The sequence below is a fragment of the Pararge aegeria genome, chromosome Z (genome assembly GCF_905163445.1).
Source record: "Pararge aegeria chromosome Z, ilParAegt1.1, whole genome shotgun sequence".
NCBI lineage: Eukaryota > Metazoa > Arthropoda > Insecta > Lepidoptera > Nymphalidae > Pararge > Pararge aegeria.
In genome coordinates, this window is record NC_053208.1 from 6247910 (window position 1) to 6265056 (window position 17147).

General features: G+C 34.6%; 1 protein-coding gene across 1 annotated transcript in view; it reads left to right on the forward strand.

Moving 5' to 3' along the window:
• The first annotated feature begins 5721 nt into the window (after positions 1-5721).
• Positions 5722-17147, forward strand: part of LOC120636271 (putative fatty acyl-CoA reductase CG5065) — a 40787-nt gene continuing 29361 nt past the window's right edge. The window contains exon 1 of the mRNA XM_039907680.1: positions 5722-5770. The gene's annotated coding sequence lies outside the window, so the exon portion shown is untranslated. The remainder of the gene's footprint in view (positions 5771-17147) is intronic.

Sequence of the window (17147 nt, forward strand, 5' to 3'; positions counted from 1 at the left end):
ATACAAGATTATATATGTTGATTGTTTAATAAAATAGTAAATATTAGTAACATTTCATGTAAAATTAGCAAATGTGATTTTAACATAAACCTTTCATTTTGTAATTTAATTTTCACGGACACTTTTTGGCAACTTATAGTAACTAAGTATATATATAGTCTTTATATATATATAATTCTACTGTACGTGTGTATGTCACTGGACTCCTCCTGAACTGCTGGACCGATTTGAATGATTTTTTTTATATGTCAGGTTGGCACCCTGGATGGTTTAGATTCACAAATCAGCCCGACAGATGGTGTTGCAGTTAGTATCTAGGTTATTTATCTATACTGGAACTAAGCGGCAGATTTATTCAGGTAAGAGTCTGATTTGAAAAATTATTTCAGTGTTGGATAGCCCATATATTGTAGACTAATAGGAGCATGGCACCAACGAATAATGTTTCAAAATCGGGGTCTTTTTTCCTTTTGAGAGCTTACATGGGTAAACGGTTAAAGTTTCGATTCCTTTTAAAAGTTTTAAAATAATAGGTTGACTTTTACGCGTACGAAGTCTACTAAGTCTAGTATATATACTTAATATATATAATATATAGTATATATATATATATATATATTTATTTAGTTTCTATCAGTTGCCAAAGTGTCCGTGAAAACACTTACATATGTATTATATATATATATATATTTGTTAGGTACCTTCTTTCTGCAATGTTTCTGTTGTGTAAAAAATACTATTCCAAATATTATTTGTTGTATAACTCCTTCCATTCCACAATTTTTCCATTTTATTTACTGTCTGCCTTGTCGGTGGAGTAATTGTCATTTTCTACTACGAATAACAAGGTTCTGGTTTCGGTCGAGTCAAAAATTGTCAGGTCCATTTTCATTATTCATTAATTTCCTGGCAAGAATTTTTTTATACCACCAGTCCAAAGTAAGTAAATTGGATTACTAGAGAGTATGCATATAATTAACGCTAAAGCCCACCTACTCGCATCATAGCAATGTCGTGGTTCTAAGCTCACAATTCATCACCGTTAAGTGAGGAGGCGTGTTGGCCGGGAAGATGATATTTTCTAATGAATTTGTGTAGGTACCTGAGATAAAGGATAGTGTTATCTTGAACATTTACAAGTTGCAGTCTAAAATGGTAGCGTGCTAACCTGTTCAAGGTGGCGGTTCTACGCGGCATCGTACCGGAACGCTGGGCAGCACTACTTTCTCGGTACGCTGGTAACAAACCATTGCCAAAGCCTCCAGACTAGACCAGAGAGAAATTAGAAAATTTTATAATTTGCCCTGCCTGGCTTTGAACCCGGGACATCCCACTGATAAAACGAGACCGACTATTGCGCCAGGGAGTTCGGCATAAGTGAGATGTCAAGAGTACATTGCACCAATTGCAAAAAAATGGGTTCCCTGCAGACAATGGCCGCACGACAAATGAACAGCATAATGTGGCCATGGTAATTTCAAATGTGATATGTGATAGCGATGCGCACATATGACCTATCTGTGCACTCTAGCACAAAGTATGCACTTGGTGCAAGAGTGCGCATTTAGGATGCTGCAATTTTTTGGAATAATATTACGTTCAAATCTTTAATTACATTTTTATTATTAGACAGATTATAATCTTAATAACTGAATTTTGTAATATATTCTTAGTAATCTTAATAACCGTTTCATTTTTCTAGACAATATAGCAGCAAGAGTATCCATCCAGCACAGCCCCACCAAATAATTGTTTACTGGGAAAGAACTATGGTAAATTGGCAACAAAAACAATAGGCCAAACATAACAATACAAGAAAATAAATTAGTTTATTCGATAGCCATAAAATCTACGCAAATAAAATCTCAAAAATCACAGATTTAGAAAACCATTCAACGATCCCGGTTATTATTTAATCCACAGCAAGTACAGGTTATAGGAAGAAGACAAAAATTTTATTCCCGGATTATATACCCTGAAAAGTGATAAAATTAACAATTCCCCATTTAGCATGTAGCACAGGGAATAGTAGAAGTTTACCCCCGTTTATTATTACACGTTTTTCCACCCGTGCGTCAATGCTCGGAAGGTTGATAAAACTGTGCGAGAAGATACAATTTTATCTTTTGTCGGGGAAGAAAGAGGTCACCTGCCCGTGCTGTGATTCTCCTGTTCCTCTCGTGACTCAAGTCTAAAAACACTCGATATAAATATTGAACATAATATGTCTTCTGATCCGAAACATTTTTAACATGATTTCGTTGGCTATACAGCTTCGGCCCGTACCCTTAAATTAGTACCATGGTAAATAAATTTCAAATAAATTTGAACAAATTAATAATAATCTACCGGTGACGAGTCTACCGGTGATCCTGGCAATTACCTTGGCCAAACAATTAGTTTGTCCATTCAAAGGGACAATCCTGCCAGCATCTTAGCCGCTATGCCTCGCTGCGGTGGTTTCGAAGACGTTGAAGATTTTTTTTTGTTTTATTTTCGTACATGATAGGTAATTTTTGTTTAGGAATATATGTTAAATATTCGATGAGTACTTAAAAAAATCCATGAAATACATAATTGTTATCATCATTTTTTATTTATGGTGTTTAAAAACCCAAGAAGTATAAAAGGACACACTACCGCGATGTTGTCCAGACAATACGTTATAGTCTGGACAGCTATTACCACGAATAGAAAAATCAAAGCCGTCAAACAACTGTTACTCTTATTTGCATTGAGTTTGGATGCACATTTGCATGCCATCGTCACCAAATAATGCTAGATTATACAATATACATTTAAAACATATTATAGTAGCGTATTTTAGATCTTAAAGTAACTTGGTTCTTGTTTCTAGCAAATGAAGGTTATGTCAGAACTACATGACCAGGTTTGATTTCAATAAGCAAAATATTTTTTTTCTAATTTTTTATGCACTCTAGGAGTCCTAGAGTTCATATTTAAAAATAAACTTCAAAAATATCTTTTATGTTTTTTTTTAAATTTTACTTACACTTGGAGGTAATGTCAGTAGAAGCTGGATTGTAGGTACTATTGCTCTGCTCTAAAATTTAAACTGTAGATTTTAAATTATTAATAATAATAGACCAAAAAGCTAAAATATTAATGACGGAAAACAGCGCGACAGTTTGTTTTTACGTGCCAAGGTAAACCGATATACAGCCAGCATCGTTGGCTGCATACAGCAAATATATATTCAATAAACATAAAAGTGTGTTTAAAACAAAAATAGTTATGAATTATGAATAATTTGATAAGGTAAAATTTATCATAATTGAGAAGGTAAAAATATTTGTTAATTTAAGGAAATGCCTTCTATTTTTAGCCGCATTAAACCTCTTTGTTGGTAAAAAAAAAGAATCTTTACTACCGGGCTAAATTAATCCATCTTCATACATATAAAAACACGCGTGTCTTATTATGTGTATCTTGGATTATGAGCCTTATTTTGATGTAATAAGGTTCACGTTACGAGCAAGTGTGATGATAAATTATATATATTTTTAAACGCTTTTTCTTTATTTAAATAGTTAATTAATAATATACCTACTTATGTTACTTTTTTTTTCGTCTTACACAACCGACCTCTTTAATCTGTGAAACGCAAAGTATTTCTAAAACTTCGTACCATAGGTTCATTAATGAAATCATATGATGTTTAATTGTTAAATAGTACAAATCGGGTGGGGACAGCGCTATCAAACACAAGGTTGCAAAATGTTTTTTTTTTATTAAACTGATTAAAAAAATTCATTATTATGCCGTACAGTCTCAGCAGATCAGAATAGAATTGTCACCACCCCACCTCTTTCCGCGGGTCACGTACGTGGCGACTATGAGAATATAAAGGAGCCCGCGGCTATTGGTGGACAGAAAATCCATTGCCTAAAATTCTTGTCCGACCGGGGAATCAAACCTGAAAACCACGAAAACAGCGAGACATAGTTGTTAAATAACGACGTTCGGTCGTATTATTGACGACGGAACGTCGTTATTCACGGAACAGGTTCACTTGACCACAGATACTGATATCTCAGGAAAAGAACGATGCTCGAGCAGGTGTGAAAATTGTCTTAATTTGCAATAAATCATTGCCTTACTTATCAATCTATTACCAGCTCACTACAGGGCACGGGTCTCCTCTCAGAAGAGTAAGATTAATGCCGTAGTCCACCAAGCTGGCTAAGTGCGGATTGGTAGACTTCAAACGCCTTTTAAAACATTATAGAGAATCAGATATGCAGGATTCCTCATGATTTTTTCCTTTACGGTTGCCGCAAGCACCGCAACCGCAAATAGCTCCGTAAAGTTCGAGGTGCGTGCCGCTCCTATTTTTTATTGCTTTTAATAGTAAATCGGACCGACCAAGCTGAAGGCCTACCGAATGGTTAGTTGAAAACCGTCGCCTTCAATCAGACATTTGCAAACAGACAGAATATCCGCTGGACATGCGATGAACACGTCCAACAAAGTCCAACAAAGTGCAACCTGAGCCGGAAGTTTTAAACCTGATGGTAAGTGGTAAAATAGAGTAGCACTTCACATGGCATGCCAGGAGCACGTCATGCAACATGCCGCCCTGTGTCCATCAATTTGAGGCAAAGGTGTTTAGCCTCATGTGCACGTAATAACACCGGCAACGTGTAAATTACACGCCCTTCAGACCGGAACACAGCATATCAACAGTGCTGCTTAGCGGCACGAAAACCATGGCGATAGTACTTCCCGGGACAAACTGTGTCACAAAAAGCTCCACTGCTACTAAATAAACACATGATTAAATAAGCTAAAGCTATAATAAATAATAAATAAATAAATATACTACGACAATACACACATCGCCCCCTAGCCCCAAAGTAAGCGTAGCTTGTTTTATGGGTACTAAGATGACTGATGAATATTTTTATGAATTATATATACATAAATACTTAGAAAATACATATAAACACCCAGACACTGAAAAACACTTATGCTCATCACACAAACATTTTCCAGTTGTGGGAATCGAACCCACGGCCTTGGACTCAGAAAGCAGGGTCGCTGCCCACTGCTCCAGTCGGCCGTCAAAAAAAAAAACCATAAAAAAAAGCTATAAAGCCATATGTTCACTATTATCATTTACCATAAGTCGGCAGGGCTAGCTTGGGCAGGAGATAAAAATTATATCCCCAAACAAGGAATATAATTAACGTGTCCACCTCCTTAAGTCCGGGAATATGGAATAGGAGAAGTTTACCTCCGTTTATATACACATATATTGTGTGGATATTATTTTGACTTGTGAGATCTGATAAAGCTGTGGGAGAAGATAATTTTTTATCCTTTGAATTGTCTCCTGCTCATGCTAACCGTGTTGTAGTGATTAGGAACTTCGCTGCTAAAATTTCCTGCCACAACCATAGAGGGCCTAACTTATATCCTAACTCTGAATTTGTCCTGAGATTATCGTGCCTGTTTACGTGAATAAAGAATGTGATGCAGAATTAAAGTTGAACTTAATGTTTACTATTACAAAAGTGCATGAAATAAATGAGTTTTCTTCTTTTTTCGTCTTTTATCCATTTCTTTTGTTTACAGAACTCTAAAAATTCCGAAATTAATAAAAATTATAACCCGTGTGAATTCGCAATATGCATTAACATAATTGGATCAACGTATTTTTATCCGCAGCCTCGGCAGCACCGGCGCCAGTCAGTTTCGAGTGTGCGTGAGAGTATCTCGTGGAGGTTTCGTAGGAAAAGACGAACTGGTGAGTGCGATGCAACAATTTAAGAATTTTGTTAGTGTGGAACCGGCCTTTGATTACAGGAACCTATTGAATTTTTTTTTTAGTGTGGAAATGGCCTTTTATTTCAGAATATTGAGTGCCTTTTTATGCGATCAAAAATTATCGATAGTTTTGTTGATTACGTGACATGACAATAAATCATCATTTTAGTATTTAAAAAACGCATAAGAAATTGCAAGAAATTTAAAAATAATTTCTAATTCAGAGTGAAAATATAAACTCAATTTCTATTGAGATGTATTTTATTGGATTCAATTGCAGTCAAGGCGTTTTAATTTTTTCTGGTTAATTTCAATAAAGTTTTGTTTGATGATAAATTCAATTCAATTTAACAGGCAATCGCTTGGTTGTAATTTTAAGGGGGAAACTATTTTATTCATTTAAATTACCGAAAAACCTTAAAAAGAGCATAGGTAGGTGCTTTAAAATTTAATTGAGATATTTTTGTCGTTTGCCCAAGCAGAAAATATGATTTTATGGTTTTCTCAGTAATTAATAGACGTTCCAGTATTCGGGTTTCGGAAGTATGCTTAAAAAGTATGCATATAATAAAACTTGATTTATGCTTGCTGATGAAAACAATGTTATAATACTATTATCATTTCCCATCCACGAGGTAAACTGAGGTGCAATTAAAAGTTTTTAATTGATGATGCTAACAACAAAGTGGCAATTAAAATTGTACTTGATATTTAACCGCTTAATTGTATGGAATACCTAGATGACTTGAATATTCCAGAAAAATAGGTAAAACAGATGGTAATTGTATAATATGTTACAGACATAATAGTAATATATGCTAATTTTATAATAAAATACTTAGACTACTAAAAAATTTAAACTCAATGCATTAAAAACGAAATTAGCTGCATACATCATAAGCAATAGGAATAAATTTAAAACAGAATGAACACATTTGTCATTGGGAAAAAATAAAGAAACATTTTACTTATTTTTAAACTCAATGACGAAGTGTGTTAAGTAACTTTTGATATAATAATAAAGTTCTCATGTGAGTAACTTATGTCTTTTATGGGTGATAAAAATGTATTTAACCCTAAACCTAAATAAATGTTATGACTGTAGCATAGTAAAATGTTAACAATGTCCTAATGCTGGGATAGGTCTCAACTCTAACGCCTCAAGTTTGCGGTAGGCCCACCAAATTAATCTTAGGCGGTTGGCGGGCTTCTACGAGTATTGAGTTAGTTGTAACAAGCTCTTCGGGGTTGAAAGAGGCCAATATTCCAATTCCGAGCTAGTACTGAATACTAAACTAAGATATTTTCCCCGGGATTCGAACCCAGAGCCTTTTTATCCTAAGTTGAACATGTCGACCACTAGACTACCGAGGCAGGTATTTCCGGAACCGACGCAATTGCCTTGATAAATTCGGCCACGGTTCGGTTTGTAACTCTATCGTTCGCTAGATGCTAACGCAATCGAAAGATTGAAGAAAAAGTATACATATCTAAATATCAAGATTGTAGGGCCGTGAACCGTAGCCAAATGGTTTAAAACATTCGAACCGCTACAGCTGCAAACACATAGGTTCGAATCCCATAGGTATCGCAATTATGCTGACGGCCGATTGGCGCAGTGGGCAGCGACCCTGCTTTCTGTGTCCAAGGCTGCGGGTTCGATTCCAACAACTGGCAAATGATTGTGTGATAAACAGGAATGTTTCTCAGTGTCTGGGTCTTTATATAATAATTTTATGAATAAAATACATAAATACTTATATTATATAAGTATTTATGTATTTTATTCATAAAAATATTCATCAGTCATCTTAGTACTCATAACACAAGCTAGCCTTACTTTGGGGCTAGAAGGCGATGTGTGTATTGTCGTAGTATATTTATTTATTTATTATTATATTTATGTTCCTACTACAACATTTAAATAATGTTTTTTATTAAACTCACTGTTAGGACTTGATAATTCCACCTGCACAGCTAGCTCATGCAGGCCATAAAAATGATCATCATATCATCATATCAACCTACAGGACACGATCTCCTCTTACAATGAGAAAGGGTTAATGCCGAAGTCCACCATGTTGGCCCAGTGTGGATTGGTGGACTTCACACACCTTTGCGAACATCATGGAGAAGGTTTCCTCCTCCTTCCTCGTGATGTTTTCCTTCACTGTTGAAGCAAGTGATACTTTAATTGCTAAAACGCACATAACTTTGAAAAGTTAGAAGTTGCTGGGATTCGAACTCCCCCCCCCCCCCCCCCCCCCAAAGTGAAGTCGAAGTCCGATCCACTGGGCAATCACCGCTTAAAAAAATTCCCGTCCGCTAATAATCATATCCCCGACTATGTCCCGAGGAGATCAACTTCCCACAAGCACAAAAATGTTTTCTGACCCTGCTGGTGGTAGGTAATGATCTCGTTCAAGATGGTAGCGGGCTAGCATGTTAGGATAAATGTTCTAAGACAAATTCCAATTAAAAAAAAGTCTAAAATGTTTCATTCAAATTTAATACATAGAATTAAGAACATACAGAAACCGTGTTCACGACCAACATTGAAGCATCAAAAACCACTCCACTAACCGTCTGTTCGAGAAACACCACTAAGGTGTTTCTCGAACAGACGGTTAGTCACTTCGTTCCATTTAGCAGTCGACAGTAATTATTGTACCTCGAATGTTTTAAACCTACCATAAAATGGGGAAAATGGGAAAAGTTTGTTCGCTTGTTGTCACATCCAAATTCAATTTTATATTTTAAATTAACTCCTTATTTATTTATATAATCCTTAGTTTGTATTATAATAGGAACGCTATAATCCAGGAACTCTAAATCACTGGTCTATACCGGTAGTGGTAACCACAAGACAAGACCAAAGAAAGTTCAGAAATAATAACTTTCCCTATTACACCTGCAGGGAATAGAACCCTGGCCCTCCCTTGTATAACACCACAGCGCTCGCCGCTGCGCCTGGGAGGTCGGCAAAACTTACTTGAAGTACACCGATACCGATGGCATAAAATGGCCGGTAATTTGTTGACCTCCATAAATTTTTAAAAGAAGCAGTCGTTACTTGGTGAAAGTTCATGGTATATACAATAAAGTATACACACTTTTGTTTGTTTATTTTACAAGAACACACTCCGAGAAGCATTACAGTTGCCCAATTCGTCTCCCCAGAGCTATAGAAAGAATTCAACAATTACAAATAATTAAAAAATAATATAAATGGCTATATAAAAATCGAGAATCACAAAATAACAGTAACGAGAAACAACTCAATTAAAAAAAAAAAAACATTCAAACATATAATTATTATTGCAGATTTCTCATTCTCTAATATAACTTTATTTTTTTTTTGTTGTCTCGGTGATAGCAAATGCACAAAATATTATTTCTCGTAACAAATTATTATTTCTCGAAGCCCATCAAAAATTGTTATCCTTTATAATAAGTCTGCTCTATTTTATCTGCACTTCATTTACCCAGACAAGTCTTAATAGAAAAGATTATTTAATATTCCATAAAATAAATAATCAAAACTCACATATTCTAAATAATATACAGTTAAAAAATGTATTTAATAAAAATAATTTGAAACTTTCGCACTTTCTAATTGTAATTTTTTCTCATTTTAATCACATTTATTTTATTTGCATAATACAGGTCCTACTTAATATTTTTTGCATGGCGAACATGGTTTGATATTATTTTTTTGCTTCGTTAATATTTTTTCATATTACAATATGTGTAACATAAACACATAATATATATTATGTTATAATGCAATTTATATTAAATACATCTGTGTATATAAATAATGGATTACAAACGATAATCCCAATATTATAAATGTCAATGTAAGTTTGTTTGTTACGCTTTCACGCAAAAACTACTAAACCGATCCTCATAAAACTTTATACACATATTCTTGGAAGTATTAGAAGTAATATAGGATACTTTTTATCCCGACATTAAGCTCGGTTCCTTTGGGAGAGGGGATAAAAGTGTTTGACGATTTTACACCATAACTCCGACAAATTATAACCGATTTAAATAATTATTTTTGTACTATAGAGGTTATAATATTTGTTTAATTTAGCCCAAACTGTGGTTGGAGATAGAGGACAGAACTCCTCAGCGGACAGCAGCAAACCCCTCATTTAAGGCTTAGCGATACTGAATACTTTAAATTTTTTTAGAACTATAACTAAATTTAATGCCACATCAAAAAACAATATAGTAATAGTTATATTTTTAACGCTATATTCAGTAGGTACTCTAACATTAAATAATATAAAAGTTATGCATTGCGAAGTTTTTTTTTTGCTGCCCGCTATTTATCATACCTATTGGATCATATTCTAACAATAAATCGTGTTGTAAAGTTGAATATCCTTTAACCTTGTTTAACAAACAGGATTTCTAAAGTAACACAAACATATAATTATCTTATTTTATTTATAAACAAGCTTTCAAATGCCAATAAATAGAAAACTATAAAATTAAAGCAAACTATCTAATGTTAAAATCTGTTGATTTTATTTGAGCTGTTACCACTCTACTCAAAAAGATAGACGTGCCGCCAAGCGAATAGTACTCCTGTACAATTCTGCGTACTATACAAACCGATTAGGGTTATTGGTTTAATATAACTGCCACAGGCTAACCCGCAACCATCTTAAACTACATCGTCACTTCCGTTCAGGTTACATTGAGGACGAGAACTAAATTGTAGGGGAAAACAATATATCTTGCTTTTGTTTTCATATTGTATGATATCCACTTGATAACCAACCATTGAATTCTACCAATGAATTCAACCAAACGATGAATTACAAGCAAAAGCAACACTGATAATAACAAGTAAACTTGAATAATATTTACATAGGTACAACGTGTAACCGAATTACGAAATAATGTTGAAGGATGCATAATTATTATATTTCATAAGGAATCTCGCTGTAAAATATTAAATCAAAAGAAGCATATTTATTTTTCCGTACAAACGAATTCAAAACATTCTGAGTGTTTAATTATTACAACCCTGTTTAGGATAAAAGACTGATACGCCCATAGTACCTATGCTACACAACGCGTACCCAGTGGCGTTCCTAGGGTTTTGAAGATAGGTAAGCTTTAAATAAATATACTAAAGTGTGTCCTACGTACGACTTTCAGACACATTAATGAAACCCAGGAAACGATGAAGAATGTCGTTATCTTAGTAATACCTCATTCTACCACACCTCCAGCCGTAGTGTTTGTATACTCATTGTGAATACACTATTGAGTCAAAGTTAATACATCGTGTTTATTTCCTCATTGCTATCAAGTATGAATTATTTTAGGACAGTTTTTGTAACGCAAGCCGGGCTTTTCGGCTTGTATAGTAGTAGCGCCACTGCGGGTGCCTATAAAGTGTCAGAAGTCACATGATTTTAATCTTGCATGTGATGTTAGGGCTGTATCTGATTACTTCCCCGCGTCTTCGAGTACGAGTACGAGTCATAATCACAGGCCTTTTTTAGATCTTAGATTTTCCATTTTATGAAATCTCCCTGGTTAATTCCTACTCAGATCAAATACCCTTTGCCTATTAACGGTCAGGTGGACAAATTTGTACCTAAGAGTAAGGATAGTCGTATAGAAGACTAAATAGACTGTCTAAGCAGAGAAATCGTTCTGAAATTACGACGCAACAAAAGGACCCTTTATTGGGCTCAGTAGTAAGGGACTTATAGACACTGTAGACTGTGGCGGCAGCAAAGTCGTCGAAGTCTCTTGTAAAACAGTATTATATAAGAGATACAGTACTTTTTGAACAAACAGGAGGACTTAATATATTAATATATATAAATCTCCTGTCACGATGTTTGTCCGCGATGGACTCCTAAACTACTTAACCGATTTTAAATTAAATTGGCACACCGTCAGCATTCTGGTCCAACTTAAGAGATAGGATAGCTTAGATCTTTAATTATAGTCGCAATTTTATTTTATTGCAAATTATTTGTCTATAATTAATTGACAGTCACATGTTATATATATATATATATATATATATATATATACTACTATACTCATTTAAGGCTTAGTGATACTGAATACTTTAAAAACAAAATCAAACGCAGACAAAGTTGCGGGCAATAGCTAGTAGGCTATAAATAACGAATGAGTCACAGAGAGGCGCACGATGAAAAAAAACACGTTATGCGCACTTAATTTAAACACATCTAACACTTGTTTTCGTTTTAGTGCAGTCAAAACGTTATTAAACAGGATCCTAATCTCACTTGATGATCAAATAACGAAGGAAACCGTAAATTTGTGATAAACCTCATACAAAAATCTCGCTAATATTATAATTCATGTGAAAGTTTGATTATAATTATAGCTCTTTCACGCCAAAGTAACGGAATCGTTTTAAAGGAAATTCGGAATATGATATCTTTGTACGAACTTAATTAACTCACGCTTTTTTTATCCCCCGGTTCCCGCAGGACTACAAAATATAATTATATTTCATGGATTTTTTATGACAATCCTTTTTGATCTGTGTTCCTGTAATTTTGAATTCGTAGTCCAAGTTATACCGACCACAGATTATGCCTAATTTTGACCAGTCTAAACGAAGATACATAACCAAATGTACAAATGCAGGTTTTTATATTAGAGTAGTCGTTTAAGAATGCTTACCTAAGTATATGTTAGCAGACCGAAACAAACAAATTAACTATCTGATACCCAAATTAAGCAGTTCATACAAACATTTTCGTGTTAAGGATAAGTCAGTCGATAAAGAAATACTGCCCAATTAAAAAAATAAGCTACAAAAATACTTGGCTACCTACTCAGACTTTGTTATGTGCATGCTTGTTTTTCTCTCTTTCTTTCTAAAATTAATACAGCAAATGATTTTTTCCAATTAGTTTGTATCTTTTTTACCTGTCCTGTGTGTATAAATAAAGAAATAAATAATGATGCATTTTGTGTTGTAGACTATTCACTTCTATTCCTCTTTAGGTAAAACTATACCTATCTAACCGTTTTGTGGAGAATTATTTTTTTTTTTTAATGCTTTCTTGTGTCATGCCTTTCTTGTGCATCAATAAATAATAATATCAATTTATTCTTTGAGGTTTCAAAAATGTAAATAAATTAGTACCACATGTTCGAAAATAAGAGAACATTGTACTTGAGAGCATTTTTCGTATAACATGGCATCGCACTATTAGGTAAATCATACGGTGGATTTGTTGCTAAAATAACTTCGGAAAATCTGAATTTATACGCAGACGATGTATACTTTTATGATGCTTAGTTTCTAATTGTATATTTTAATTCAATTTCGACAATAACCCTAAAGTTAGTGTAGCTTGTGCTATGGGTACTAATATATAATTGCTGAATATTTTTATGAATAATAAACATAAATATTTATAACATACAGATTATAGATAAACACCCAGACACTGAAAAACAATAATGTTCATCACACAAACATTTTCGAGTTGTGGGTATCGAACCCACGACCTTGGACTCAGAAAGCAGGGTCGCTGCCCACTGCGCCAATCGGCTGTCATATTTTTATCAAGAACATGTCATATTATTACGTAGAACTAAAAATCGATTATACCTAAAAGAAGTCGTTGGAACAAGCACATGTGGAAAATTCTATATTAGCAAAGATTAAAGAACTTTAAGAAACTTCCAGTTGACACAACAACTGTGAAAGGTAAAACTTTCGTAATAAACATGTAAAAATGCCTACACAATTTCTTGCATATAAATTAGTTTGAAATCGCGTAGCTATTGACCGTTACGTCACTGCAAAAGTTAATTTAAAAATAACCAGTTTTCTATTACAATAAGATTATTAATTCCTTAGTTGCTTCATTCGATACGAACTGTTTTATATTCTTACTTGCAGACCCAATAGGCATCGTAGTCCTGCCCGGACAAGTAGCATCACATTAAAAATGATATTTTTTTCAAAGCATCACCCGCAGGTACCAATTGTGTTATGAAACCATCTGGGAACCCATTGAAATATTTATTCACAAAGTGTATCCAAATCAGTCCAGTAGGATCAGTTAGTAGGAGCTATATTGTGACAAACACAGGTACAGAAAAATTATATACAACGTGTAAATGAAAACCGAAATATTACTTCACTGATTTTAGAGGTACGTTATGTACTGTCTCTGAGACTTATCTGTGAAACCGAAAACTACTAACTTTCTGAGTATACCACTGCAATAGTTTTTACTGAAAGAAATCAGTTACAGCCCTAACATCACATGCAAAATGAAAATCATGTGACTCTTCTTTATAAGGTACACTTCCCGTAGTGTAGGTACTTTGCGCTTGTCGGTCGGTCTTTTATCTTCAATAGGGTTGAAATAAGTAAACACTCAAAATGTTTGAATTCGTTTAAATGGAACAATAAAAATGCTTCTTTTAATTTAATAATTTACAGGGTGATTTCTTATGACATATACGTATGCATCCTCAAATAATATTTCGAATTTTGTTACACGTTGTATATTAGGTCAAGATTATTTAGACATTTTATCAAACAATGAAATTAATCTAGATTTATATTTTAATGACCCTAACTTAGATACATTTAACTTTCACATAATCTGCCCTACACCCTACACCCTACATACCCCCACCATAACTCAATATATTTTACTTTGCTGTTTCGAAAATAATAGCCCAAACAAACCTCCAGACAGCGGCGGGCGCAAATTTTTAAAGTGTTTTTGAGTTATGATCTCTTTTAAATAGTCATAAACATCACCAGACTTTTTTTGTACCTAAGTTAAGACAATTTATTATTTAAGATTATCATTAAATTATTTTTGAACGATGTAACCTATGTAGTAGAATAAAACTAAATAAAATCTAAAACGGCCTTGAATCCACAGGTTATTTCTTAATCATAGGTAGGCACTTTAGTCTTATTTATTAGTATAGATACGAGTAAGTAATAACAAACGTTCATCGTTATTACCACATAGTGTGTAAGCACATATTTTGTATTTACCTAACATACATATTATATACCTACTCATTGAAGGCTGAATAAATTATCCAATATCTTAAGACAGCTACTCTAAATTAGCGATTTAATTAACAAAAAAAAAATTCCCGGAATTTCGTACCTTTGTAAAAGCTGTGGCTCCGTAGGAAACGGCACTCGAGGTATTTTTAAAGGATTGTCAAAAAGGGTTAATGAGGCTACCAGGGATAGCAGATTCTCTGGCCAGCATCTAAGAACTATACTTCGTTGTGGTGGTTTCAAAGAAATTTAAAAGAAATTTAGTATTATATATATTTTGGTGCATACCTATTTTAGCTTATTTTTGTTTATAAACACTATCACACTTTTTGGTACACAACCTGTTGCAACGGTTTCGTAAGCGTTTATCCGTTTTTTTTTTAATTCTGCGAGTACCTACCGTTTGTTTGTCCCGGATAGACGTATCATGTATCCGGCTCCAAGATGTTGGATTTCGTCAAGATATTGTGTTAAGGGTTTTTTAATTCTCCCCTGGAGCTTTTAAAGGATTAAAGCATCACATGACCATTTCAAGGGTACAAGTTATTTATTCATCTAAATTTCATAAAGGTCGGAGCAGTAATTGAGCCATACATAAGAAGTAATGAAAAAAATAGACAAAAAGAAACACTTGTCACTTTGGCATTTCAAATATTAGTTTCGATTGAAGTCCACATAAATAATACTTAGATATTTAGATTTGTCAATTTAGATTTGTCAATTTAGTTAATTTCAGAGGTTTGTGTAGGTACAACAGAATTGGCACATTGTCAAAATCGCACTGTAGTTTTACAAGTGGCAGGTTCATGATGTTTTCCTACACTGTTGAAGCAAGTGAAGTTTTAATTACTTAAACGCACTACTTTTAGAAAGTTAGAGGTTCGTCCTGGGATTCGAACTCGGCGTCCCGAGAGTGTAGCCGCAGTCCTTACCACTGGTCCTTATCAACGCTTGGCCAACTATAATTAGGTAAACATATATTTGCCTTAGCGGGGCCATCGGGAACTAATGGCTGTGGTTGATTTCTCCTTCCGATTAAAGTTATGCCCGAGAAGTAATATCTAGTCGAATCGAGTCTAGACTAATCGCACCGGCGGTGTCGCTGCGGCTCGACACCGGTCTGTGCCATTTGTTCAGCGTAGTCAAATCGAAGTGGTTATACCGCCACTTGTCGGTCGCCAGAGCCTCGTCGGTTAGTGCACCACGGGAATGTGAGGTTGGCAATTTGGAGGCTGACTCGTACTAGCCTGCCTTACACCACTAGCCGCTGGATCCAAGCGGCACGAAACCGTGGAATTTGACCTACAAAAAACCTATGGTCCAGTGGACGTCTATCGGTTGATAAGATGATGATGATGAGATATAACCATTTTTCTATCCGGAGTAAAAGTGATACTTTTAAATTGTGCTGTCACCATTTAGAAATACGACCAAGATGATGATGGTCTTTCATAGAAACATCAACTTCAACTTATTGAATGTAATATGCTCTCGAAAAGTTCTTGGCAAAAATAATGCTATACCAAACAAGAAGCGGTGACCCGCAACCGAACATGACCAACTAACAAGCAAGCTAGGTGTATTTGAAGCATATGCATATCTCAATTATGCCTAAACGTGTAAAAAAAACAGTGAAGGAATAGTTTAGTAATTCATTATCAAAATGTTTAATATTTTAATGCCGGAATGGAGTGATTAACACTTCATATAATCTTTATCTTTGCATAGTATAAAACAGTCGCTTCCCCGGTTTATACGCTAAGATATTTTAAACTACGCAACAGATTTTAATGCAATTTGCTGCTATAGATAAAGTGAGTGTTCAAGAGGAAGGTTTACATAAACATGTATATAACAATAGAGAAGATTCAGAAGATCGAGAAATTGTTTTCGCGATATCGTAACAACGATATATTCGTGCGCTTACATTGCTAACGCTGGCTTTACCTTGAAAGATAGATCAAATTAATACCAAAGTGTATTACAGAATTGTATATCTTAAAACGATCAATAAAAAGTCCGCGAAGGTACATGTTTATCTCCTAAGGAAACCCCATACTTACTATTTATATCTTTCATCATCCTCATATCAACCTATTACTTCCCAGCCCACTACGGTTCTCCTCCCTCAAAGTAAAGGCCGTACTTTGTCTCCACCACGCTGGCCCAGTACAGATCGTTGGACTCCTTTGAGAACATTATGGAGAACTCTAAAGTGACGGCCGAGTGGCGCAGTGGGCAGCGACCCTGCTTTCTGAGTACAAGGTCGTGGGTTCGATTCCCACAA